Genomic DNA, 26,516 nt, shown 5'->3' with positions numbered 1-26,516 from the left:
AAAATCAAAGAAACCATTAGCACTGAACACGAACACTGATGATGGAGATGACACATGAGCGATGGAGCGTGGGCAGCGAAAACACTGAATCACAACACGATGGTACACACACTATGATCGCCGGCGTGCAAATGTCCACTTAACGTGTATGAGTCTGGGGACCTGCCCAGAGGGGAAAAACGTGGGGGGGGGGGGGGAGGCAGACGGGAGAGCGGAGATGCCAGTGGCAGAGGAGATGGGGGGAGGAATGAAGGTATGGGGGGTAGGGGAAGCCCGGGGAGAGGAGGGTGGAGAAAGGGAGGAGGGAGAGAAGGGAGAAAGAAGGAAGAGAGGGTGGACTGAGGAAAAAACGCAGGGAGTGGGAGAGGGGGATCAACGTTGATAGGAGGGCTAGATGGAGAGGAGGAGGGCATCATCAGGGAGGGGAGCTGGTGGAAGCCACCTTGGGAGAGGGTAAGGAGAGAGGAGAGATGGAGAGCAGGTGGGACGTGGGAATACAGGTGCAGCAGCAGACGGAGGTGGGAGAGGATGGGAGAGACAAGCGGGATCTAGCTTACGGGAGATGTATAGGATCTGTATCTGTTCGAGGAAAAGGAGGAGGTATGCGAACGGAATAAGGTCGTACAGGATCCGCGTGGGGGAGGGGAGACGGATGCTATAGGCGAGGCGGAGAGCATGGCGTTCGAGGATTTGAAGGGACTTGCTGAGCGAGAGGCAGGAGCTTAAATACAGGATGGGGTACGTCGCTATTGGCTGCTGGGACCACGTGCTCCACTGTGGCGCCCTCACTTTATATGCGGGCCAGTAACGCGCGGCCACGGCTGCACAGACCTCTAGTGGTAATTGAGGTGGATGCCGGCTGGTGCCGATTCAAAACCCGCGTCGCTCGATACCAGATGAGGAGTTTTGTGTTGTCAGTAGAGAAGCAGTAACGGCTGAATGGGTCGAATGTGGTCTACACACTGCATGTTGCCTGACTAACAAATCCTTGATGTACATTTCACAACCGTTATGTAGCTACCCACGTCGAATGTCGCAGGGTCAATCATGGCTAAAGACTTCATGTACTGACTGACAGGGACGGTCGAGTACTGCCCGTGGTTGCCGTCAAAAAATGGAATGAGATCAGCGGAACAAATCGCTCGTGAGTTACGAAGTACTACCAGCGATCTAGCTAGTACAAAGATTCTACATAGACAGTTAAAATGATGGGTACAACGGTTGCGACGATTCTCATAAGTCACATGCTTCTGTAGTCAATATTAAGTGATGGTTAAAGCGGTTTTAAAGAACGCCGCCACTGGATAGTGGATGACTCGAAACTACTAACTTGCAGTGACGAATCACAGTATATTCTGAGAGAATTCGATGGATGGGTTTGGGTTTGGTGAATGCCTGGAGAACATTACCTGCAACCATGTGTAGTGTCAATAGTGAGGTATAGTGGAGGCAGTGTTACGCTGTGAGCATGTTTGTCTTGGTTAAGATGTAGTCTCCTTATTTCGTTTAAGAAAACGTTAATTGTAGAAGGACATGAATACATTTGACAGCATTGTGTACTGCGTTTAATAGCTGAACAGTTCGTAAACGATGATTGTCTTTATCATCATGACAACGCGCCCACTCATAAAGCAGTATCTGTGATGCAATGGTATGCATACAATAACATTCCTGAAGTGTATTTGCCTAAACATAGTTACAAACTGAACCTAGTGGATGGGATGACTTGAAACGTCGACTTCATTCCTGATTTCAGCGTGCAACACCTCTACTTTCATTGACTTCGGTCTTGAGGAAAATTGGGCTGCCGATCCTCCACAGACAGACACCTAACTGAAATTGTTCCCAGCAGTCATAACAGACGCGAATGGTGGACAAACCTCCACTAACAGGTGTCCAGGTACTTATGAGGAGATAGAGAACGTACTTGCAGTGACAACTTCTGAGAGTCTTTCCCTTCCCATTGTTTCATTTAACGGTCGTTTTCTGCAGCACAGAAATTCAGGATCCGTTTAGGCTGCCTTTGTTCTTGTTAAAACTACTGTCAAGCACATAAATTTCCGTGGCTGCCCTGAACAGACGGGACTGATAGCTCGTCTCTACAGAGAGAATTTGCACGCAGGTGATCTTTATTCTCTGGTCAGTCTTACAGCACGTGCTCCGCCACAACTGAAGCCTTCACCTGTAAACACCGCGTACGCTCTACTCGGTATTTTAGCAAGAGAGTGCAAAAGTGTAACAGGACATAGAGAATCCTCCAATGTACAATTTGAGGTACGGAACCTGCGCTCTGAGAAGCAATCTTAAGGATATATGGAAGTAAACTTGTCTACCGCTTTGTCTAGCACCACGGTTCAAATGGCGCTGAGCACTATGCGACTTAATTTCTGGGGTCATCAGTCGCCTAGAACTAATTAAACCTAACTAACCTAACGCCATCACACACATCCATGCCCGAGGCAGGATTCGAACCTGCGACCGTAGCGGTCGCTCTGTTCCAGACCGTAGCGCCTAGAACCGCACGGCCACTCCGGCCGGCCTAGCACTACGGTATTCCAGCTGTTGTACAACTAACATTGGTAAAGATTTCCACGTACTGTTCTGCTTACTTACGTGAACGTTCTTTATTTCCTGCAAGGACACAAGTAGGACGAGTCTGATTACCAGGAAGTCATGATGCAGGTTTTCTTTACTTTACTTGTCCATAAGGTGGATCTGTTGTATCGTGTTTATATTGCCCCATGACAGAATGTGCTATGAATCAACAACAGGCCCATTTATTACTCAGTGCTACTCAGAGACGTAAAATGTAATACGATGGAGCAGTACCGGGACGGTTTCGCAGAGCTCACTGACATGCACCTTGTGTTTGGGAAAGTACGATGCTGAAAGGCTATACAGGGCACGATTTCCTAACAGGCATCATCCGTCACGACGAGTGTTTATTTCTCTCGATCGACGAATGCGAGAGACTGGTTCATTGGAAGGAAGGAACGAGGGACCTTCACGAATAACAATTACACCCATATCTCCCACGAAGAGTCCGTGCAATAATTGTGATGGACTTTGAACCTAAGGTAGCGTTGTGTCAGTGATCCCTCCAACAATAGACTGGTCGACCAGAGTTTCTCCAAATCGTGCTGTTCTCTGACAAGGCCTCATTTGATCATGGTGGTATCTCGAACAGCAGGAACAGCCATGTGTGGGATGAGGAACAGCCTCACGCTGTAGTAGAATCACACCATGAAGTTCGTTTTACTGTGAATATCTGGGACGGTATTGTTCTCGCAGTAGTGAAAAGCTGCCACACCCGTTTGTTCGGGGAAGACATTGAAATACATTAGCATAGCAATAGTTTCAATTGAAAGATAAATACTGTACATTGTACATTGCTTAATACTTGGGTACGCTAAACAACTGTTAGCACAGTTACCAGTAAATAGAAGTAATGGTGTAGGATCTGACTGATTTGCTTATTACTAAACAATTGTTACGAGGGAACAATTCACTGAGTATTGCACGTCAGTTCTGTTTGCTGATGATGGTCTTATTAGTGTTGAGTTAAACTAAGTACTGTCGTTTTTTGCATTTCTTCAACGATTATCTGCAAATATGTTTGTTTGTTTCAGCAAGCAAATTACTAACAGGAAAAGTGACAAGACAGACAAATAGAAAAAATTGCGTTTCAGATCTTTTAAATCGATCACATATAACAAACTTTTCCACTAAAAACGGTTGACATATTACCTAGAAGTGAGTAACTCAAGATAGTTGGAATACTTCAATTCATTATGGGCCATTGCCGGTAAACTGTTACCTACGTGAAAGGTATCCATTACACACAGTAAAGTAATCAGATATATATTTGGCACTAATATACCTACACTACCGAGCTCTTTTTTTAAATCATGTTTAGTATCAACTTTACATTAGTTTTATTCTGCGATGAAATACATTTGTATCATTTCCTTAGAGTCTGAATGGACACTCGTAAACAGAGCAAGGGATGGATTATAAGCTTCACTCTCATCTATGGAATCCACTTTTTATTTTAAATGCTGTGTAATATACAAACAATAACTTCAACTTTTTTGAGTTTTTTCAAATGCTTCCTCTTGTTGTATTGCTCTAATTTCATGATTTAAATGTAGCAAGTCGGTCATTTGCTGTTTTAGCATGGTATATATCACAAAATCTTAGTTACCACTTGGTAAATTGATTTTATGTAGATGTCTCCAGTGACTTCCTTAGCAGGCACTGGAATTTACTGGCGATATTACAGCCATATTTACAATTGTTATTAAACTATTACAATAAAGAGAAAGAGGTTATAAGAATGTCCTCAAGAACATGACAAAACTAAAGCAAACACGCAAAAATCAAAAAAGAGATGTAAAACACGTTTAAAAAGCTCGGTTCGTTTGTTTTTTAAGAACGTTAAGCTGTAAGAACGATTAGATAAATGGAATACAATAAAAATCATTCCTAAGGCCCCCTTGTCTTAAATATTTATTTAATTCATGTCCAATCTTATGAGCTTAGATTCCCACAGTCAAATGGAAGTAGAAAACATATGGGCTTCTCATATTTTGAAATCGGTCTGGCGTTGAACAAAAGTTAAAAGCCAAGTTTCTGTTGAAAAGGTATTTTTGTGAATTTCTATAACTACCAAGAAAACTTGGTGTGTGTTTGAAGACTATAAATGGAAATAACGCGTTCATCAATTAAATCACAATAAGGAAATAAGACATGAAGTGCGGAAAATAATATTTTGTAAGTAATACAAAAATTTCGAAGAAACACTCTAATTTAATCATGTAAAGAACATGCTGGTAATGGAAGTGGGCATAAAGATAAGAATATTTTAACGTGATTTTATAAAGATGTACTTTATGAAATGATTTTTATTTATCGTCTAGGCAAAGGTTTTTATTTCGTTTCAGGCTAAGTGTATGTGTGTCACTGAGATGTAGTTTACTTACATTTTCGTGAATGGGTACGCATTTTCAGTTTTGGCTCCTAGTTGTGTAACGCATTATTGTTTCGAAAGAGAAACACCGTTGACCACACTTCAGAAACAATGAACTGGATATACATTTATATGTAAACTAGGGTACTTCCAGAACTGTTAAAACCTATCACGTTCGCGTGAACTAACATTTTAATTGGAAGAAACTGTACGTTGGAGAGTAGAGTTTGAATTTAAAAATGGTTCAAATGGCTCTAAGCACTATGGGACTCAACATCTGAGGTCATTAGTCCCTTAACTAACTAATGATAGGACATCACACACAGCCTTCCTCGAGGCAGGATTGGAACCTGCGACCGTAGCAGCAGTGCGGTTCCGGACTGAAGCGCCTAGAGCCTCTCGGCCACAGCAGCCGGCTAGTTCGAATTTAGTACTGATTTGTTGGACTATTAAAAGCAGGCTACCTAGTAGCAACTCAGGTATCATAGGTGCTATGAGACTATTTCAAAGATTTGACAATTTCTTATCTTTAAATTGAAATATTTGGTGGAGCAAATAATAGTGTCCTGGATTATTTGGCAGCGTTAACGGAAGAGGAAGGGGCCTACAGTTACTCCCAACAGGATGGAGCAACTGCTCATACAGTCTGCTGAACCCTGGAGAAATTTACAGAATCTTCACACCTGACAAGAGTTGATAGAAGGGGTCAGTCTAATCGCGGCCGTAGTTGGCCATCCAGGTCACCTGATCTATCAATGTGCGATTACTTTGTGTGGGGAGCCCCAAGCCTAAGGTGCATCACAACAATCCTCATAGTCTTGAAGAACTGCAACAGAGCATTTCTGATGAGACTGCAGTAATTACAGTAGTCCAGCTTTAGTCCGCCTCACAACTTGCTGACTAGGGCCCTAAATTGCCAAGAGATGACTGCTGGTCACTTTCACCATTGCTATAGTCAGTGCTGAATTTCCTATCCTATGCTGTGTTTGTTTGTAACCTGGAACTCTGTTCTCCGGGCACTTTTATTTGCCCCACCCTGTATGTTGCTGTAACATTTGAGATACTTCTTCATTAATGAAAGAGAAAACCGGTACCATTCAGAGATTTATCTTTTTTTCTCTTTTTCGGCTTAGAAAAAACTGTTTTGTAGCTGATATTCTAAATCAGATGATTTTAAAGTTACACAGCTGCGTTTGAAGATACACCTGCTACAATTTACACGAACGTAGTGTATCTGATTTTCGACGGAAAATAAATATTATATTGACCGTGACTTTTAGAAAAATGTAAACGTTCCTTAAGCTATATAGAAACACAATGATTAATACAGAATTCCACTGTTTTGTTACACAAAATATCTACTGGCTCCCTAGAAATTTTTGGCACTTTTATTAACCATCTTTCACAGAATGATAATGCAAGTCACATCTAGAATAAGTGGACTCATACAAATAGCTGGGTATTACAGTTTCTAAAGAAATGGAATCATCACATGGGTTCATTTGTTGGTTAGATAAGTGGGTGTCTTCGGTTCAGTTGCGGGATACTGGGAAAATACAGTGTACAAAGGAGGTTGGTTACTAATACTTGTCTCACATTGTAGAATACGACAACCGATGGACATTTCTGCCATACGTGAGATCGCCATCCCAAAATATTGCAAGGAACCTTGAGAAGTGTGAAATTTAAAATAGTCTTCCGATCACCGCATGAGTTTAAAGTTCTAGTACGTTTAGCTCAGGATCCAGTGGGACTGTGTTCAGCAGCGATGGCCGGAGAACGGCAAGTACGATCGCTGGCGTAGAATCAGTGGATTATGGGACAGAGTAATAAAGGAGGCTATCGAAACTGGCACAAATGATGACCATGCAGACAGAGATGCTAAGCCCCAACTAAGTACTTCTTGGGAACCATTACTGATCACAATACGCCGTGACCGCTCTCAGAGAAATCACTACGGCACTCGAGGTAGAGCCTGAACGAACTCGCAAGATATGACAGCTGCGCTGCAGAGGAAAAATAAGTTCCAGAATGAGATTTTCACTCTGCAGCGGAGTGTGAGCTGATATGAAACTTCCTGGCAGATTAAAACTGTGTGCCCGACCGAGACTGGAACTCGGGACCTTTGCCTTTCGCGGGCAAGCGCTCTACCATCTGAGCTACAGAAGCACGACTCACGCCCCGTACTCACAGCTTTACTTCTGCCAGTATCCGTCTCCAACCTTCCAAACTTTACAGAAGCTCTCCTGCGAAACTTGCAGAACTAGCACTCCTGAAAGATGGTAGAGCGCTTGCCCGCGAAAGGCAAAGGTCCCGAGTTCGAGTCTCGGTCGGGCACACAGTTTTAATCTGCCAGGGAGTTTCATATCAGCGCACACTCCGCTGCAGAGTGAAAATCTCATTCTGGAAACATCCCCCAGGCTGTGGCTAAGCCATGTCTCCGCAATATCCTTTCTTTCAGGAGTGCTAGTTCTGCAAGTTTCGCAGTAGAGCTTCTGTAAAGTTTGGAAGGTAGGAGACGGATACTGGCAGAAGTAAAGCTGTGAGTACCAGGCGTGAGTCGTGCTTCGGTAGCTCAGATGGTAGAGCGCTTGCCCGCGAAAGGCAAAGGTTCCGAGTTCGAGTCTCGGTCGGGCACAAAGTTTTAATCTGCCAGGAAGTTTCATATCAGCGCACACTCCGCTGCAGAGTGAAAATGTCATTCTGGAAACATCCCCCAGGCTGTGGCTAAGCCATGTCTCCGCAATATCCTTTCTTTCAGGAGTGCTAGTTCTGCAAGTTTCGCAGTAGAGCTTCTGTAAAGTTTGGAAGGTAGGAGACGGATACTGGCAGAAGTAAAGCTGTGAGTACCGGGCCTGAGTCGTGCTTCGGTAGCTCAGATGGTAGAGCCCTTGCCCGCGAAAGGCAAAGGTCCCGAGTTCGAGTCTCGGTCGGGCACACAGTTTTAATGTGCCAGGAAGTTTCATATCAGCGCACACTCCGCTGCAGAGTGAAAATCTCATTCTGGAAACATCCCCCAGGCTGTGGCTAAGCCATGTCTCCGCAATATCCTTTCTTTCAGGAGTGCTAGTTCTGCAAGTTTCGCAGGAGAGCTTCTGTAAAGTTTGGAAGGTAGGAGACAGATACTGGCAGAAGTAAAGCTGTGAGTACCGGGCGTGAGTCGTGCTTCGGTAGCTCAGATGGTAGAGCGCTTGCCCGCGAAAGGCAAAGGTCCCGAGTTCGAGTCTCGGTCGGGCACACAGTTTTAATCTGCCAGGAAGTTTCGAAAAATAAGTTGTCGGCTCTACACTTTGCTGTAAGTTCGTGGAAATGACTCTCATTGGAACGTTGTGTCGCTTTGACGAACTCACTCGGCTGCAAGCCCGTGTGATTTACACCAGTTCAACTCCTCGAGAAAGACAGCGAAAGTTTGCTTGAAACACAGAAGAGAATCGAGAGAAATGTCGAAAAAGCTGAATTGAAAGGGACTCGAGTGTTGGTGCTAATTATCTCACTAAAACGTACTTAAAAAGTTCCAAGAACCAGAATTAAGTGAAAAACCTAGATATATAGTTCTGAGCCCTACACATTACCAAAGCAGATTTAATTTTAACACACACAGAGATGCGTAAACAGCTATTCTTCCCGTACTCTGCATACCACTGGAAAGGGGCGAAATCTTAACTTGTGAGACCATTCTAAGTATAACCTACCATGTTCTCAAAGTGGTTTGCAGATGTAGACTACAAGGAGAGAGAGAGCTGATATGCGTCAAGCAGCACCAATTAGTGCCAGTATTCTACGAATGAGAAGCGGTGGTGGCAAAGACGTACACCGCGTGACAGCGGGTGACTCGTTAATCAAGCAGACACATCAAACGACCGCTCTATGGCCATCGATCTGGAAGAGCATCTGCGGAACGGGCGAAATAAACGAGGGCATTGGCTGCTGAGCCCCGCCGGTGCACTTGGCTCTTCGGCAAATTAGTACGTCACTAATTGGTACACTTCGTTACCCAAGCACACAAAGAGCTTATGCGGGTTATTCAAGGGTCGAAGACTCCGCGCTCTAATTAGATAGCGTTATCTTGTAGTGCCTTTTCGTAGCTACAATTTTGGAGTAATACAGGGCTCGACAAAGATTTGAGAGTACCAAAAATATAACAGCGTACCATGCCCAATAAGCTGCAGCAAACACGTTGGCATTCGAAACAACTTCCGGTCGTGCCGTCCTTCAAAATAACTGCAGTTCAGTTAACGATAATGGAGGTGGATGGTGGTCAAGCACTCTCCTTTCCAAATTAGACCACAAAAGATCAATAATGTTTAGATCTGGTGATTGTGTTCACTAGGAGAGAAGCGATAATTCATCATCGTGCTCCCAAGACATGCCCTGAAAGACACAAGCTATGTAAACAGCCTTGTCTTTTTGGAACAATCACCACTGGGGAACAAATTTCTCAGCGTGGGGTAAACCAGATTAGCCGAAATGGTCACATAATCTTTTACAGTAATGCGACCTTACAGAGTGACCACCAGCTCCATGGACTACCACGAAATCGCTACCCAATCATCACCGAACCTCATCATGTTTCTCTGTTGTGACGTTAACTGGGCTAGAAGCTGGGAACACTGTGAAACAAGGTTCATCGGACCAAGCTCTATAGTCAGTGTTTTATGGTTTTGGCACCACCCTTGCATCACTGATGACTGGTTTTGGACTTCCAGCTTTCGCTACAAATGCCTGCTAATGGAGTTCCCTTTGTGTTGTTTTCGTCCTGACAGGGTTCGCGAGTGCGACATTCAGTAACGGCTTGTTCTCCACTGAAGAAGGCCGCTAATAAATATGAAATAATTTTCATGACGTTACATTGATTTTATTTAAAAACGAAACTGATTCGGTTGGTAATTAATTTATAACAACACGTAAGTCTACCCCAGTTCGATTATACAAAGAAGCGTTATTTTATGTAACACTAGCTAACTATCCGGGGTTGCCCGGACATGAGTTTGTTACAATTTCCTATTAGTCCATTTCGTTATTCCCCCTCTCTCTATCCATCTCCTTCTTTCCCTCTCTCTGTCCATCTCCTCTCCCCTTTCTCTAACCACCTCACCACACCATTTCCTCCAGTCTCTCTCTCCTCCGATGTGCTCCTCTTCCCTGTCCATCTGCTTCCCCCCCCCCCCCTCCCCCACGTGTCCATCTACCCATTTCCTGTCCATTTCCATTTGCTGCTTCCCTCTATCTCATCCTCGCCTACTAGGTCAATTTTCTCCTGCCCCTCTACCTCCTTCTCACCCTCCCTATCTCCTCCACCTCTCTATCTCCTCTTGCTCCCTCTCCATTTTCTCCATTCATTTCCACTTTCTATGCCCATTGTAGTTAACGATGAACTTTTTTTCTTTTCTTTGTCGGGTGGTGGGAGGGGGGGGGGGGGCTGAGCGTGAAAATTATGTGTTAAGTTTTTGGCAGGTCACTAAGTGCTCTTATTTTCAAATATTGGATGAATATAGTCTGCCTATTTGTGTGTTATGAGCTACGCTTCTCTTTCTCTCCAACACCCAGCCCCTTGAAAGGTAGCTTGTTCTTACCCGTGTAGTGTTTATTTGTATATGACAAGTGATAAGTGCACCAGCGTTTGTTGGAATCGACCTAGTGGTGTAGGAGGAGCCGTGGAATTACATGTATGCATAAATACATATTTATAGCATGTATGAATAAACTGAGTGACTCTTTTAACGTGAATTAATTTTTCAAAGTTCTTCCTATCATCCATAAGAAACACAATGAACCGATACATAAAATGTTAAATATGTTGTTTATGTATTGTCTTGCTGTCAATTAATGGAGATGTAAATGAGATATATAATTCTCAATATATGTGAAGAATCTGGTTGGGCCTAATGCTGGGTGTGACATATCTCGTAAGGTCCTGTCAAGTGAACAAGAACCGGCGCTTGAAAATTGTATCGAAGGTATCTCAGACCTAGGTTATGGACGATTTGACATACGAGGGTCAGTCAAAAAGTAATGCCTCCTATTTTTTTTTCTACGTTTAATTGTCAGGAAATTTAAATGCAATTACATAGGTTGAAAACCACAACATTGAGGATCATTTTGTCATTTTTCAATGTAATCTCCGCCCATCTCATTAATAAACGGTCACAACGCCCATATAGTACTAGGAACAGAAAGTTGGCTGAAACCAGACGTAAACAGTAATGAAATCCTAAACTCTGATTGGAATGTATACCGCAGAGATAGGCTGGACAGTGAAGGGGGAGGCGTGTTTATAGCGATAAGAAGTGCAATAGTATCGAAGGAAATTGACGGAGATTCGAATTGTGAAATGATTTGGGTGAAGGTCACGGTTAAAGCAGGCTCAGACATGGTAATTGGATGTCTCTATAGGCCCCCGGGCTCAGCAGCTGTTGTGGCTCAGCACCTGAAGAATAATTTGGAAAATATTTCGAGTAGATTTCCCCACCATGTTATAGTTCTGGGTGGAGATTTTAATTTGCCGGATATAGACTGGGAGACTCAAACGTTCATAACGGGTGGCAGGGACAAAGAATCCAGTGAAATATTTTTAAGTGCTTTATCTGAAAACTACCTTGAGCAGTTAAACAGAAAACCGACTCGTGGCGATAATATATTAGACCTTCTGGTGACAAACAGTCCCGAACTATTTGAATCAGTTAATGCAGAACAGGGAATCAGCGATCATAAAGCGGTTACTGCGTCGATGATTTCAGCCGTAAATAGAAATATTAAAAAAGGTAGGAAGATTTTTCTGTTTAGCAAAAGTGACAAAAAGCAGATTACAGACGGCTCAACACAAAAGTTTTGTCTCAAGTGCAGATAGTGTTGAGGATCAGTGGACAAAGTTCAAAACCATGGTACAATATGCGTTAGATGAGTATGTGCCAAGCAAGATCGTAAGAGATGGAAAAGAGCCACCGTGGTACAACAACCGAGTTAGAAAACTGCTGCGGAAGCAAAGGGAACTTCACAGCAAACATAAATATAGCCAAAGCCTTGCAGACAAACAAAAATTACGCGAAGCGAAATGTAGTGTGAGGAGGGCTATGCGAGAGGCTTTCAATGAATTCGAAAGTAACGTTCTATGTACTGACTTGGCAGAAAATCCTAAGAAATTTTGGTCCTATGTCAAAGCGGTAGGTGGATCAAAACAAAATGTCCAGACACTCTGTGACCAAAATGGTACTGAAACAGAGGATGACAGACTAAAGGCCGAATTACTAAATGTCTTCTTCCAAAGCTGTTTCACAGAGGAAGACTGCACTGTGCTTCCTTCTCTAGATTGTCGCACAGTTGACAAAATGGTAGATATCGAAGTAGACGACAGAGGGATAGAGAAACAATTAAAATCGCTCAAAAGAGGAAAGGCCGCTGGTCCTGATGGGATACCAGTTCGATTTTACACAGAGTACGCGAAGGAACTTGCCCCCCTTCTTGCAGCGGTGTACCGTAGGTCTCTAGAAGAGCGAAGCGTTCCAAAGGACTGGAAAAGGGCACAGGTCATCCCCGTTCTCAAGAAGGGACGTCGAACAGATGTGCAGAACTATAGACCTATATCTCTAACGTCGATCAGTTGTAGAATTTTGGAACACGTATTATGTTCGAGTATAATGTCTTTTCTGGAGACTAGAAATCTACTCTGTAGGAATCAGCATGGGTTTCGAAAAAGACGATCGTGTGAAACCCAGCTCGCGCTATTCGTCCACGAGACTCAGAGGGCCTTAGACACGGGTTCACAGGTAGATGCCGTGTTTCTTGACTTCCGCAAGGCGTTTGACACAGTTCCCCATAGTCGTTTAATGAACAAAGTAAGAGCATACGGACTATCAGATCAATTGTGTGATTGGATTGAGGAGTTCCTAGATAACAGAACGCAGCACGTCATTCTCAATGGAGAGAAGTCTTCCGAAGTAAGAGTGATTTCAGGTGTGCCGCAGGGGAGTGTCATAGGACCGTTGCTATTCACAATATACATAAATGACCTGGTGGATGACATCGGAAGTTCACTGAGGCTTTTTGCAGATGATGCTGTGGTGTATCGAGAGGTTGCAACAATGGAAAATTGTACTGAAATGCAGGAGGATCTGCAGCGAATTGACGCATGGTGCACGGAATGGCAATTGAATCTCAATGTAGCGAAGTGTAATGTGATGCGAATACATAGAAAGATAGGTCCCTTATCATTTAGCTACAAAATAGCAGGTCAGCAACTGGAAGCAGTTAATTCCATAAATTATCTGGGAGTACGCATTAGGAGTGATTTAAAATGGAATGATCATATAAAGTTGATCGTCGGTAAAGCAGATGCCAGACTGAGATTCATTGGAAGAATCCTAAGGAAATGCAATCCGACAACAAAGGAAGTAGGTTACAGTACGCTTGTTCGCCCAATGCTTGAATACTGCTCAGCAGTGTGGGATCCGCACCAGGTAGGGTTGATAGAAGAGATAGAGAAGATCCAACGGAGAGCAGCGCGCTTCGTTACAGGATCATTTAGTAATTGCGAAAGCGTTACAGAGATGATAGATAAACTCCAGTGGAAGACTCTGCAGGAGAGACGCTCAGTAGCTCGGTACGGGCTTTTGTTGAAGTTTCGAGAACATACCTTCACCGAAGAGTCAAGCAGTATATTGCTCCCTCCTACGTATATCTCGCGAAGAGACCATGAGGATAAAATCAGAGAGATTAGAGCCCACACAGAAGCATACCGACAATCCTTCTTTCCACGTACAATACGAGACTGGAATAGAAGGGAGAACCGATAGAGGTACTCAGGGTACCCTCCGCCACACACCGTCAGGTGGCTTGCGGAGTACGGATGTAGATGTAGATGTAGATGTAGATCTCTACAGTTTTGGTCCATCTTTGAACAAGGGCATGTATCCCAGCACGGTAAAAATCACAGCTCTGCTTCCTAAGCCATTGACGCACGGATGTTTTGACGGCCTCCTCATCTTCAAAATGAATCCCACGATGAGCTTCTTTTAGTGGCCCGAACAGATGGAAGTCTGATGGTGCCAGGTCAGGGCTGTATGGGGGATGAGGCAAAACTTCCCATCCAATTTTGACAATCTCGTCAGAGGTGTGACGACTGGTGTGTGGTCTTGCATTGTCATGCAAAAGAAGAACATCTGCCATTGATTTTGTTGGGCGAACTCGCTGAAGACGTGCTTTAAGTTTTTTGAGGGTTGTGACGTATTGAACAGAATTTATTGTGCATCCCTGCTCCAAAAAATCAACCAGAATCACACCCTCTGTATCCCAGAAAACTGTTGCCATAACTTTCCCTGCCGATCGCACAGTTTTGAATTTTTTCTTCCTCTGCGCGCTTGTGTGACGCCACTCCATTGACTGCCTCTTTGATTCGGGTTCAAAAAAATGCACCCATGTTTCGTCCCCGGTCACAATTTTTTTCAGAAACTCATCTCCCTCCAAACGGAAGCGCTGCAAGTGTTGGGAGGCTATTGTTTTCCTTACCTCTTTATTCTGATCGGTTAACATTCTTGGAACCCACCGTGCACAAACTTTTGAGTACCCCAATTGTTTAATAATCGTGATCACACTGCCTTTACTAAGAGAAATAATGCGACACACTTCATCTGCAGTCACCAGACGGTCACCACGAATGATGTCATCAACTTGCTGAATGTTGTGTGGAGTCACTGCACTCACCGGCCTGCTGCTCCGCTTTTCGTCAGTCAACGGTGTTTGCCCTTCAGCTTTCTTACAACGACGAACCCATCGTCTAACAGTGCTGACATCCACGGTCACAACACCATACACCTTCTTCAGTCTTTCATGAATGCGTATGGGCGTTTCACCTTCTGCATTCAAGAATTCAATCACACAACGCTGTCTCAAACGAACATCGATGTCGGCCATCTTACAAACTTCTGCTGTGCTGCCACCTGTTGACACAGAAAGTTACTACTGCAGTGGATTGCAGAAGAAGGTTTGAGGAATGGCGCCAAATTCAAATTTTTCACTTAACTTAATTTTTTTAAGTAGAAAAAAAATGGGAGGCATTACTTTTTGACCGACCCTCGTATGTAAGGAAATTAGCCAATCAGTATGCCACCAGTCATCAAATAAAAATTCCATATGGTTAGAATGAAAATTAAATGCATCAAATGACTGACTATCAGGGTTTATGAAGAGCTGAAAATCATCGCCTATGTGCCCCATATGTAACACACATCATGCACATAAAATTGAATAACCTTTCTGGTGTTTATGATAATTCTAACATCAAGACGTCTATATGGGTAGATGACAATGTTGTGACAACATGATAAAAAAAAGATTATTGCAACAAAAGGCACTAAACTGGTTGGAGCTGCCATTCCTGGAGAGAAAGGCACCTCAGTGACATTGGGTCTTACTACTTGTGCAAAGTACCCTCTACAGCTTCAGTTTTACACTATGCCCAACGGATTTATTTGCAGGACCTTTGCACAAATGCCCTAACTTGAAAGCTATGTCAATTCTGCTTGGCCAAATGATTGACATTCATACACTTAGTAAAATAATTAAATAAAATTTATTCCTTTTACTGATAATAAAACAAAATAATGAAAGGTTTGTCTAGTCTTATAGAAAGAATGTTCCGACTCAAATTTGAATTTTTTTTAGAACAAATTGGTTTATTCATTAAGCATTTAAGATTATTATAAGAACAAAAATACTCACTTCTTGAAACAAATATTAAGGCGGCTGGTCTTTACACAGTATGAAATTTGCATCAGATTCCACGACGTAATTTACACTGATCTGACTTTCCTATTAACAATGTAAATTTTAACGCATCTGATTTTGTATCTTCATTTATCGTTAACACATCTGACTTTTTACTAAAACTAAGGTCTCCTACGGACTGCTATCTCCTATTACCACAAGTGTCCACTTTTGGATCGGAAGAAAAGGATAGTCCACGACTGTATCCATTAATCAATATGCACCCACAATTAAAGCACCAACATATGCACAGGAGAAACGTAAGGATCGAGTCGTTAGCAGTTCCGATATTCCCCATACAGTAACTCTACTCAAAATTATTCTATCGAAAACCAAAATTATTACATATAACTTCCGCGTATACTTGATCATTCACCTTAATAGCAACTACTGTACTGATGCCTGCTCCCGACACAAATTCACCCATTAAAATACGAAAACCCTTCCAAAATTAGTCATACAAAACACACACACTCAATACGAACTACTTACTTTGTTGCAGCCAAAATTCATGTCTACGTTATCAGTTTAATAATCTCTTTCCCCGCTTTGCTATTTTAATTATTCAAAACATCTCCGCACGTGGCCCTACATTCCAATAAACATGAATAAGCAACCACTATCTTCACTTGGTTTGCTAAAATTCGACACACGCTTTTACACGAGATACCACGCGTCCTTAACAAAGGATCCACGTTACTAAATATTTCAAGGTTGCAGATATAACAGAAAATTGAAAATGTATAACATTAATTGATTTCACACGTTACATTACTTAATTTCGTGTAATAGCACACTTCTTACTTACATGCTATAGGTCGCTAGCACTCGTGTCCACTAGTTATAATATTCTTGATCAGCCCCACGTGGTGGGCGAAAGGTGTAAAGTTAAATAAAGTGCCACAAGCACTTAAATATTTCATTTTTCCTAATGAACTTGCTGGCTCAAACAAATTAGATTAAATTATTCACCTTGAAATTGTTATAAAACCCCAAAGTTGCAAATTACTATCACAAAGGAAAGTAACAATTTTACATCACCTATACTGCACATTACCTACCTTAATAAATTTAGTTCCCCCAAAATATTAATATTACTTTACGTGTAGGTGCAAAAAAAGGTTGTTCACATAATGTGAAACCTTTCATCATAAATACTGCACATTTCCCACTCGTAAATCGAGCATGGCCTGACCTATCTCAGAAAAGCGTCCTCTCACGTCCAAGTCTTCAGCAGCAGTACACGACTCGGACCCACGCTACCGTTCTGCTCGCGTGAACGCTCGGGGTGGGGGGGGGGGGGGGGCTCCCAACCACTAATCAGCTCAGAATTTCCCCAGTTTAAAGTTGCCGGTCAAACCTCCCCTCTACCCAACGGGTAGGATCCTCCCAAAGACTGAAACGTAAGTTTTGCAGGCTATCCAACTTTCCTAAAGCGGGCATTCTTAACTTATTCAATCAATAACGACATTTCGATTCCACTGGTCATTCTTTTGTAACTTGGTGTTGGTTTGCAGACACTGACAGTAAGTCTGCTAAGTAAATTAAATGAAATTATTACGATCCAAAAATGATATTATTTCGATCAAACTCGTGTTCTCAGGAGAACATGACGATCAATCGCATTAAGTATTGTTACATTGTAAGAAATATAAATGAGAGTTGCCATTGCCAAAGACAATGGACACCTCTCAGTTGTGCAAGTGGTAATTCGCTTCCACGATATTAGTTTTTCCTTGGAATAACTTTAAAGAGCGCTTCCTAGATGAGTAATTAGAAAGCAGCGTTTCTCATAATAAATTAAGTTCGATGATATGACTACATTTTTAGTGCATCATGAGGCATTTTATAAACCACTGGAGTGTCAAAAATAGACCTATCTTGCTCCTTCTGGAGAATAAGACGTATCATTTGGACTTAGTAGCACTGGACAAGACGAAAGATAATGACCATTTTTAGTTTCCACCAAACACGTCATAGTGAATAATTGAGCGCGTTTGTGGGACCCAACGGTGAAGCCATCAATCTCGCGATTCACAGAAGAAAGATACTCCGCTAAAAGTGGACGGATCCAGTCAGCGGAGTCAAATTGTAATGAAGTTAAAATATACATAGCAAACCGTGTAAAAGGTGAGGTCAAATCTAAAAAGTGGAAAAAAGTGGCTTTCAGTGGCGAAGTGGTCATGGCGCCGCAGTCCGAGAATGCATGAAGCGAGGTTCCAACCACAACCACCGTGGCCCTGTTCTAGGAGTAATGCAAAACCTTATATCTGTAAATAAAAACCACTTTCACTGAGGAAACCGAGGACCACTTCAACCACTTGTGAATCGTCTTCTAATATTAAAATTAAGGAATATGGATGACTGTACTTAGCACCAGGGGCAAAAAGAAGGGACCTTTCACCAGTAAGTGGGATACCGCCAGTCTGGTTCCACAACTACATTGTGGGGGTGATTCGTTACGCTGGAGGAAACACTGGGTGAGCCTTGTATGACCAAAGCATAGGCAGCATAAAACAGTGGAATCCTTCTGAGAGGACCGACAGGAAGAGCGCCAAACTGCAGATTGTGCGGCGTTATTACTGAGGGCAATAGTACACCAGATGTCATTCCACTCTGGGGCAAAGGCAGATTTGACGTAGATCGGCATATCCGCAGCTGGAATCATGAGAGGAATGGGGAGTAAGTATCTGCTCCTCTAGCCAAAGAGTCAGCCGTTTCATGTCCTGGGATACCCACGTGACTTGGGACCCAGAAAAAGACAACTGAGCAAGCGGCGTGCCCATGACAGAAAGAAGGTCAAGGATAGCAGAGACCAAACAGTGACGAGTGTAACATCGATCGATAGCCTGCAGGCTCCTCATTGAGTCGGTACAAATTAAAACACTGGGAAAGGAGGCCTGTTAAAAAATGACGTGCTCTGTGGGTGACTAGACGCTCTGCTGTGTACATGATCAGAGCAATAAATGGTGTTCTAAGCCAACAGGAGACGTGAAAGCGTATGCTGTCTTATTGTCTTAGAACCGCAAGTGCAGAAGATGGTGGCACCTTGGAACTCTGCAAGGATGGCATGTACAAGATGCTGGAAACTGTGGGGGTGACAGAAATCTTAGAGCCCTGGAATGTGTCGCTTCTCATCTGTGGTCTTCCCTGGGGGAAGAGTGTGGGAGGAAAAATATGGGGTGCATTCCAGTGAGTGTAGACAGAGATCCTGAGACAGGAAAGTGAGATGCATTCCAGCCAGCAATTCCGCCCATGTGTGGTTGTCTTCTGCAAAAAGGACAGGCACACAGGATGGTCAGGAAATTAGAGAATGGCGATTGTATAAGAAACTAGGAGTTATTTCCGTCATACTTGTAGAGGGGTATTCCCCTTTTCTGAGAGGAGACGGTCAACAAGACTAGTGTGGAAGGCAATAGCCAGATGCACCTGACAAAGGTGAACAATGCCATGTAGTTGCAGAGTGGAAGGAGCTGCTGAGCTATAAACCTGCCTAGCATATTATAGTCTGCACAAGACCAGGGCATGGTAAAGTTGGAGATGTATGGGCCAGGAAGCAGAGTGAATTAAGCTTCCGTATGCATATAGTCTCTAGGTTTTGAATATGGGACAGCCATGTCAGCTTTTTATCAAAAATAAGACATAAGAAACGGGACTGTGCTACAACATCGAGTAGCTGGCTCGGAATGTATTGTGGGTGAACTGTCGAGAAGAGTTAGGTCCTGCCCACGCTTCAGGACGGGGATAGCTACAGTGTCCCGCCATTGCGACAGGAAAGCACGTGCGAGCCAAATGCGGTTGAAGACCGTGAAGAAATGTTGCCTCTGGGGAACGTCCAAGTGTTGGATCATCTGGTTGTGGATGGATTCCGGGTCTGAGGCCATGTCACATGAAGACGCTGGTGGCTCAAAAGGCTATGGAACTTGGACTAAATCTGCAATGAAGAGGCATACGTCTCCATGGAGGAAACATAGCGCTCCCAGCATTGCCTTTTACTCTGCTCAATAAAGTAACGAGCCTTAGCATGGAGACGTTTAAAGAGAGGAGGCTGGTCTTTGAAGGGTTTCGTTTAAAACGCTGCAGCGTCTGGCCACGGTACTGGGCAAAGACTGCTACATCCTTGGTCCTCCACGGTAATGGTCGACGACGAAGGGGAGTTATGGGTAAGAGGACAGCAGTATGAAGAGTAGTGGAAGGGACACCTTGTATGGCTGTGTCAATGCAATTTGTGTTTGAGGTGTCGAAGTGCAGACAGTTAACACAGGGTTCTGTGTCATCAATGGAGGTTTAACTTCTGTTGGGCCTGTGGTTATCCCAGCGTTGTACATCGACGATTTTTGCATCTGGTGCAGCTCCCACTCGGTAGCATACAAAGGCCAGTTGGCTCTGTGGATTGCCCAACATAGGGGCCTGTGTGCCTCGCGGCAGGAGGGGAACGATAGTCATCGAAAAGCGCTCATTTTCGCAAAGATCATCATGGGACGACCAAATGGGAGGAAATCGTGAGACCGATAGCAGTAAAGGTGCCATAAGCAGCACTGAAGTGGGCAGTGGAACCATCATTGAGGAGGCACAAATCTAAGTGTGTAATAAGTTGGTCAATTAGGAGTTCCCTACCGTTGAAGTGTCCTACTTGGAGGGAGGTAGACATTGCAAAGGGTGATTGCTGCAGTCGTTTGCACTCTAACCACTGTTACTTCCAGGTTAGTGCGAAGAGGGCCCAGTGAATAATGGCATCAGAGTGAACCAATGTGCAGACCCTGCCAGATGCTAATCCTGGGCCAGTACGGTTCCGACAGAATGCCCAGCAACTATAAAATGTTGGAGAGTGGTCATTAGAGAAGTGCATTTCTTGAATAGCAATACAGAATGCAGAATAGGAGGACACTAGATGTTGTATTTCCAGTAGATGAGAACAGTATCCATTGCAATTCCACTGGCTAATCGTGTGGCGAGGGTCCATTTTAGACATAAAAAAGCCGAGAGGTCATGTCACTCGGTCTGTGGCCGCCCATAAATAATAATTCATATTCAGCTAGTGTGTGAAGACATGGCCCCTCCTGGGGCGCCAGGGGGCCTTGTCTTGAGACTTAAGTTTCTTCTTCTTCTCTTTCAGAGATGGAGGAGGGCACAGCGCAGAGGATGAACAGGCAGGCATCTGGAAGATTCAGAATCGAAAGAGAGCGGCCAACCTTAGAGCACACAGATGGGGCATCTCATGGGGTCCTGTGGTGAAGGCTGGTGTCAAAGAAAGGGCACTTCTTTAGGGAGGGGAAGCAGCTCTCACAGGAGAGGTCGTGGGAACTGCAATGGAGGGGGAGGGGGGAGAGAGCTGGGAATGAGGTAGGAGAGGGAAATGATGTAACAGAGGCAAAAGTAGAAGAAAGTGACACCAGATGGAGTCTCTCATATTTATGGCGAGCCTCAGCGTAGGACAGGCGATGCAGGTACTTGTTCTCTTGGATCTTCTTTTCTCTCTTGTAAGCTGGGCAATCTGGCGAGCGAGGGGAGTGGCAGTGATGAAGATTGACACACACAAGTGGCAGAACACAGCGGCTTCCCTCATGGAGTGGATGTTCACAGTCACCACACAGAGAGTCCACCATACAGTGGCACATAACCTGGAGTTATCCCCCTCGAAAGTCAGAATGAAGGCACCAGTATCAGTGCTCTTGTCTCTGAAACCCTTTTGCGAACGTCAAACAAAATGAATGCCCCGTAGCTATAGGTTAGCCTAGAGTTTCTCTAAGTTTTCAGGATGAGGTGCTTATGAAAAATCAGTCCCAAGACTATATACAGAGATTGGTGAGTGTTAATAGACTCTGGGACATTGCCAAGACGATCAAAAGAACGAAGAGCTGCAGATTGGTTGTGACCCGACCGCATCTTACTGAGACACTCCACTTCACCAAACTTGTCCTCGATATTCCCCATAAAAAATGGCTTTGCGGGAATGAATGTGTACCCATCTGTTAATGGGCTCTCTACATGGGCGCCATGCAACCACAGCAAGGACTGCTCCAGGAAAGCAAGCAACCACTCCTTGGCATACATGTGGAGCGAACAGTACAGGTATCAGTAGTGTGACCCCTGTGTTGTCAAGGGGCTCAGTTGGGTGGGTACATAACAACTCCACCACATGGACTAGGTACTTGTCCTGGTGTCCTAGCAGGGTGGAGGGGGCTGCAGCAGGGAAGGAAAAGGGTAAGAAAGGGGGTAATGGGGCGGAGGAATCCACACCGTAGATTCTGAGAAGGGAGCCCTTCCCCAAATGGCTCAGACTAAAAGTAGAGGTCAAATCTCAAGTGGGGAAGTAAATGCCAAAAGGATGAAACAACAGGGAGAACGAACAAAACTGCGAGCAATACAGGGAACCATGTGGACAGCCATGTCGATATAAATAGGGAAAGAGTGAGGATATGGAGGGAGGGCAGGGTGAAGGAAATTCAACCAAGAAAGGAAGAATGGGCTGCAATAGTTTGGAGCCCCATGTACGCCATGCACAAACTGACAAAAGAACCTTGAGTCCCTTGCGGGCACACACGTGATAAATAATAGTCTTTGGTCAGGGCTGTCTTTCGATCTTTCAAGTTGTTTATCAACAGTGCATGCGATGTACATTAGAAATAACTTTGGGAGAACTGTATTTATCACACTCCTCCTGTAGTGCAGCAGACACTGAGAAACGCAGTGACATCCAAGGACATCACGGTATGATTCATGGCGACCCTTATGTTGTCACTCAATGAAGACAGTCTTTCTGATGAAAATTTCTTACCGTTGGCCGTGACTGATCGTCCATAATTTATAGGCCTACTTGTAGCACTCAGTCTCATTTCCATCATCAGATCTTCCCACATCGACGCCAGGTATTCATTTTAACACTTAAGATATACCAAATGCCGAAGTTGGCGAACGTAAGGCGATCTGTAAGCGAAAGCAAGTGCTGAGTCCTGTATTAAATACGTGAGTAAATTATTCTTTACACTCTGAAAAGGAAAAAGGTGGAACTGTTGAATCCCAGTTGCCTATCAGTGGTATTGTGCGAGTTTTGATAAACATTATATTTGGAAGAACTGTAATTCTGATAATGAAATTTAAATGACTGAACTGAAATCATCGGAATAAAGATTTCTGAAGATGCGAGATTATCAATAATTAGTAGGAAGGAAACAAAATCTTTTGTAATATTGACAACAAATTATTAGTAAGAGAATAACAACTATACAGAACTATACATTTTTGATTAATGCTTAATAGCCTACTCCATGTATGGCAATAAACTGATAACCTTCAGAAAAAAAACGTGGGTGATTTATGAGTCAAGTGATACAGTGTACATGAAAGGAAATAACATCATGTTACGAATATTTTTCATAAGTGGAAATAAGGAAATAATATATGTTGAATCTACATTGAAGATGTCACATATTAAAATTTGTGGCATTAAAATAGTAATAAAATATTCTTGCGCCACTGTTACTGAAAAGAATTGTAACAAGTAACCCCTGTCTCCTCCTGCCTCCTCATTAGATGTTCGATGTACCCAACTAACCTCCAGATTTCCTCTTTGCCATCACAGTTTTAAATATTCCATTTAGTTCTAACACAAACTGTTTATCGTACATATTTCATTTCCGTATAAAGCAATACTCCAGACAAATTTTTATTTCTTCTCCCTGAACTTTAATTTTCCTTCGACGTTTATCCCTGGTTCCCTTTACTGCTTGGCCGTCGTTTGAATTTAAAAACACCGTTACATATGTCAGATTAATGAAATCGGACCTTATGATGACAAACTCAGAACTACAAATCTCATACTTTTCGATTCTATTTTTTTGCAAAATAATCCTTCGTAGTTTATCGACAAAACACTACACGACTTAGGTGAAGTTTCTAAACACGATTTCAGCAGATATCTAGCTCAAAAAATAGACTGAAATTGCTTATCATTTCATTTTCAGCATCATCAGATACTCCACCTCTAGAAATGCTATTAGAAGTAATTTGTGAAATTCTACTATACCGAAGTAGAGACATCATAATGAGTTGAACTTGCAGCTGTGGCGTACAAGGAGAAAAACCTACCAAGTGACACAGAGAAGAGTCCGCGAAAGTATTTATCCTTGGATCAGATTCACACTAGAACAGCAGTTGTTTTATCAATATTTCTTTGCAGCTGTACATACTAACTATTTTGATTTTTATCAGTAGTACCCCGATATGCGCTTTAAATTGCTAGTGACTGATGACTGTTTCGCGAACGAGGTACGATAGGCACCTTGAAATATACGGCAATAAGGTCTTAAGGTATTATAATTTTTTAACATGAGATATCTAGGGTGATACACGAAAATATTTTTATATGTTATTCTACAAGTAAAACTAAAGAAAAAAGTTCATATAAACATAGGCCCGTAAATGTTTAGTAACGGAGTTACGACTAATAAAAGATTTTGCCTGAAATTTAGCAACTTCGCTAATATGAAGCCATCGCAAAACTTTACGAGGTTAAAGTACGATTTCCATTTATTTTGTTGTTATTGGTCTGGTCAATAAAATAAAACATGTCCCAGATGAGTATCTGCAGTACTCCGTGGCCGTCTGCGGGCACTGATGGTGAGATATCGGTCTTTTTGTGGTGTTGTACACTGTGGACGTCCCGTACTGTAGCGCCTGGACACATTCCTGCCTACTGGAATCGTTGCCACAATCTTGAGATCACAGTTGTGGCACACGGAAGGCCCGTGCTACGACCTGTTGTGTTTGACCAGCCTCCAGTCGCCCTAGTATTCTAACCCTCATAACATCTTCAATATGTGTTCTTTGAGCCATTCTCAACACACAGTCACCTTTAGCACGCCTTAAAACGTTTCCACACTTAACTCGCTGCACCGTACTCTGACATGTACGAACACACCTTTGCGTATGTGGACTGCTGCACTTATCGAAGCACATGTTCTGACAATTTCCTCTCACATATATCGAGCAAATAGTAAATATTCGCCGAATACGGCGTATCCATCTAACGTGCCATTGAGATGTAACCACCATTCGACGGTTTAGCAATACAGCACTAACAGCAATGGGAAGACTCGTATCGTCGAACCAAGCGAATGTGAATGATGTATTCCTTCGAAAAAGAATTCAATATACTTCTCATTTACGGAGAATACCAACGAAATTCGGTAAGAGCTGGAGGCTTACGCACTGAAAGATACCGTCAACGTACTCACCCTACACGTCGTACATTTAAATATGTGTATGATATATTGAGGACAACTGGATCCTTAACGCATCGGAAACATATCCGGCAAAGGAAAATTACTAATGAGGAAACGGAAATTGGTACTCTTGCTATTTTGGTTCGAGATCCTTGTGTTAGTTCGCGTCCAATGGCAAGGGAATCTGACATGAGCCAGAGTAGTGTTGTCGTGCTCTGCATCGCCATAAATATCATCCTTACCATAGCAGTCTCCACCAAGAATTAACTGGTTAAGATTGTATGAGTCTCCTTGAATTCTGCCGATGGGCTCACCTTCAGATTCAGACGGATGACGCATTTATTGATTTTATTTTATTTCAAGACGAGGCTACTTTCACGAACCATGGAAATGTTAATTTGCATAACACGCATTTTTGGGCAACTGAAAATCCATGTTGACTGTTGCAAATTGCACACCAAAATCCGTGGTCGATGAATGTAGGTGCGGGATTCTGGGGTCAGAATCATAGGCCCCTATTTAATCGAAGGAATCTTAATGGTAAGAAGTACACCACATTCCTGCAAGAAACATTAGGTCTGTTATTGAGAGAAATACCTTTAGGAACATGGAATAGAATGTGGTATCAACACGATGGGTGTCCGGCTGATGGCTAGAAATGAGTTAGAGAGACAATTCCCAAATCGTTGGATTGGAAGCGGAGCAAATGTGTCGTGGCCGGCTCGTTCACCAGATTTGATGCCTCTTGATTTATTCTTGTGAGGATTGGTAACTTATATTGTTTATAGCCAGCCGGTGTGGCCGAGCGGTTGTAGGCGCTTCAGTCTAGAACCGCACGACCGCTACGGTTGCAGGTTCGAATCCTGCCTCGGACATGGTTGTGTCTGATGTCTTTAGGTTAGTTAGGTTTAAGTAGTTGTACGTTCTAGGGGACTGATGACGTCAGATGTTAAGTCACATAGTGCTCAGAGCCATTTGAACCATATTGTTTATAAACACTTTCCAACTACACCTGAAGATATGCGAGAGGGCACTGTCCGAGCATGTGCTTCGATAAGTGCTGTTGTCATAAGGAATACTACTCAATCCATGATAAGAATATTGCAGCACTGCATTGATACCAGTGGTCATCACTTCGGACACTTCTGTAAATGGAAGAATTCTGACCTTCGTTAACCTTCGAAGACATTATTGTTGCTCATCATTGAATTCATCTCAATAGACTCTATCAGAAAATAAGCATCCTCTTAACAAAATAAAAAAGAAAAATGTTGACGTTCATGCCTCTGACGCGATCACACCTACCAACAAAAAACCAACGTCGTATTATGGCCCCCGTTTTCTAATGCAACTTTTTTCACACAAACCTTTCAGCTCTTATCATACTTTCGGAGCTATTCTTCGTGGCAGCAGTCAGTGACTCACCCTATATATAAGTTGTGTCACAACATTTCAACCCTATATAGCTGATGCTAGTAGGAACAAAAATTATTAATGTTGTGTATGTTTGACAACGTACCATTTTTAAACTACGGAAACTTGGCGCCACGCGCTCCAATTGCCGT

At 43.2% G+C, this 26,516-nt stretch overlaps 1 protein-coding gene across 1 annotated transcript in view; it reads right to left on the bottom strand.

The window, feature by feature from the left end:
* The window catches only part of LOC126355224 (prolactin-releasing peptide receptor-like), a 377,459-nt gene that overhangs the window by 4,158 nt on the left and 346,785 nt on the right, over positions 1 to 26,516 (bottom strand). The window lies entirely within an intron of this gene.

Source organism: Schistocerca gregaria, chromosome 3 (assembly GCF_023897955.1).
Source record: "Schistocerca gregaria isolate iqSchGreg1 chromosome 3, iqSchGreg1.2, whole genome shotgun sequence".
Taxonomy (NCBI): domain Eukaryota; kingdom Metazoa; phylum Arthropoda; class Insecta; order Orthoptera; family Acrididae; genus Schistocerca; species Schistocerca gregaria.
Note: the sequence above shows the minus strand (reverse complement) of the source record. Positions and strands in the feature narration are given on the sequence as shown.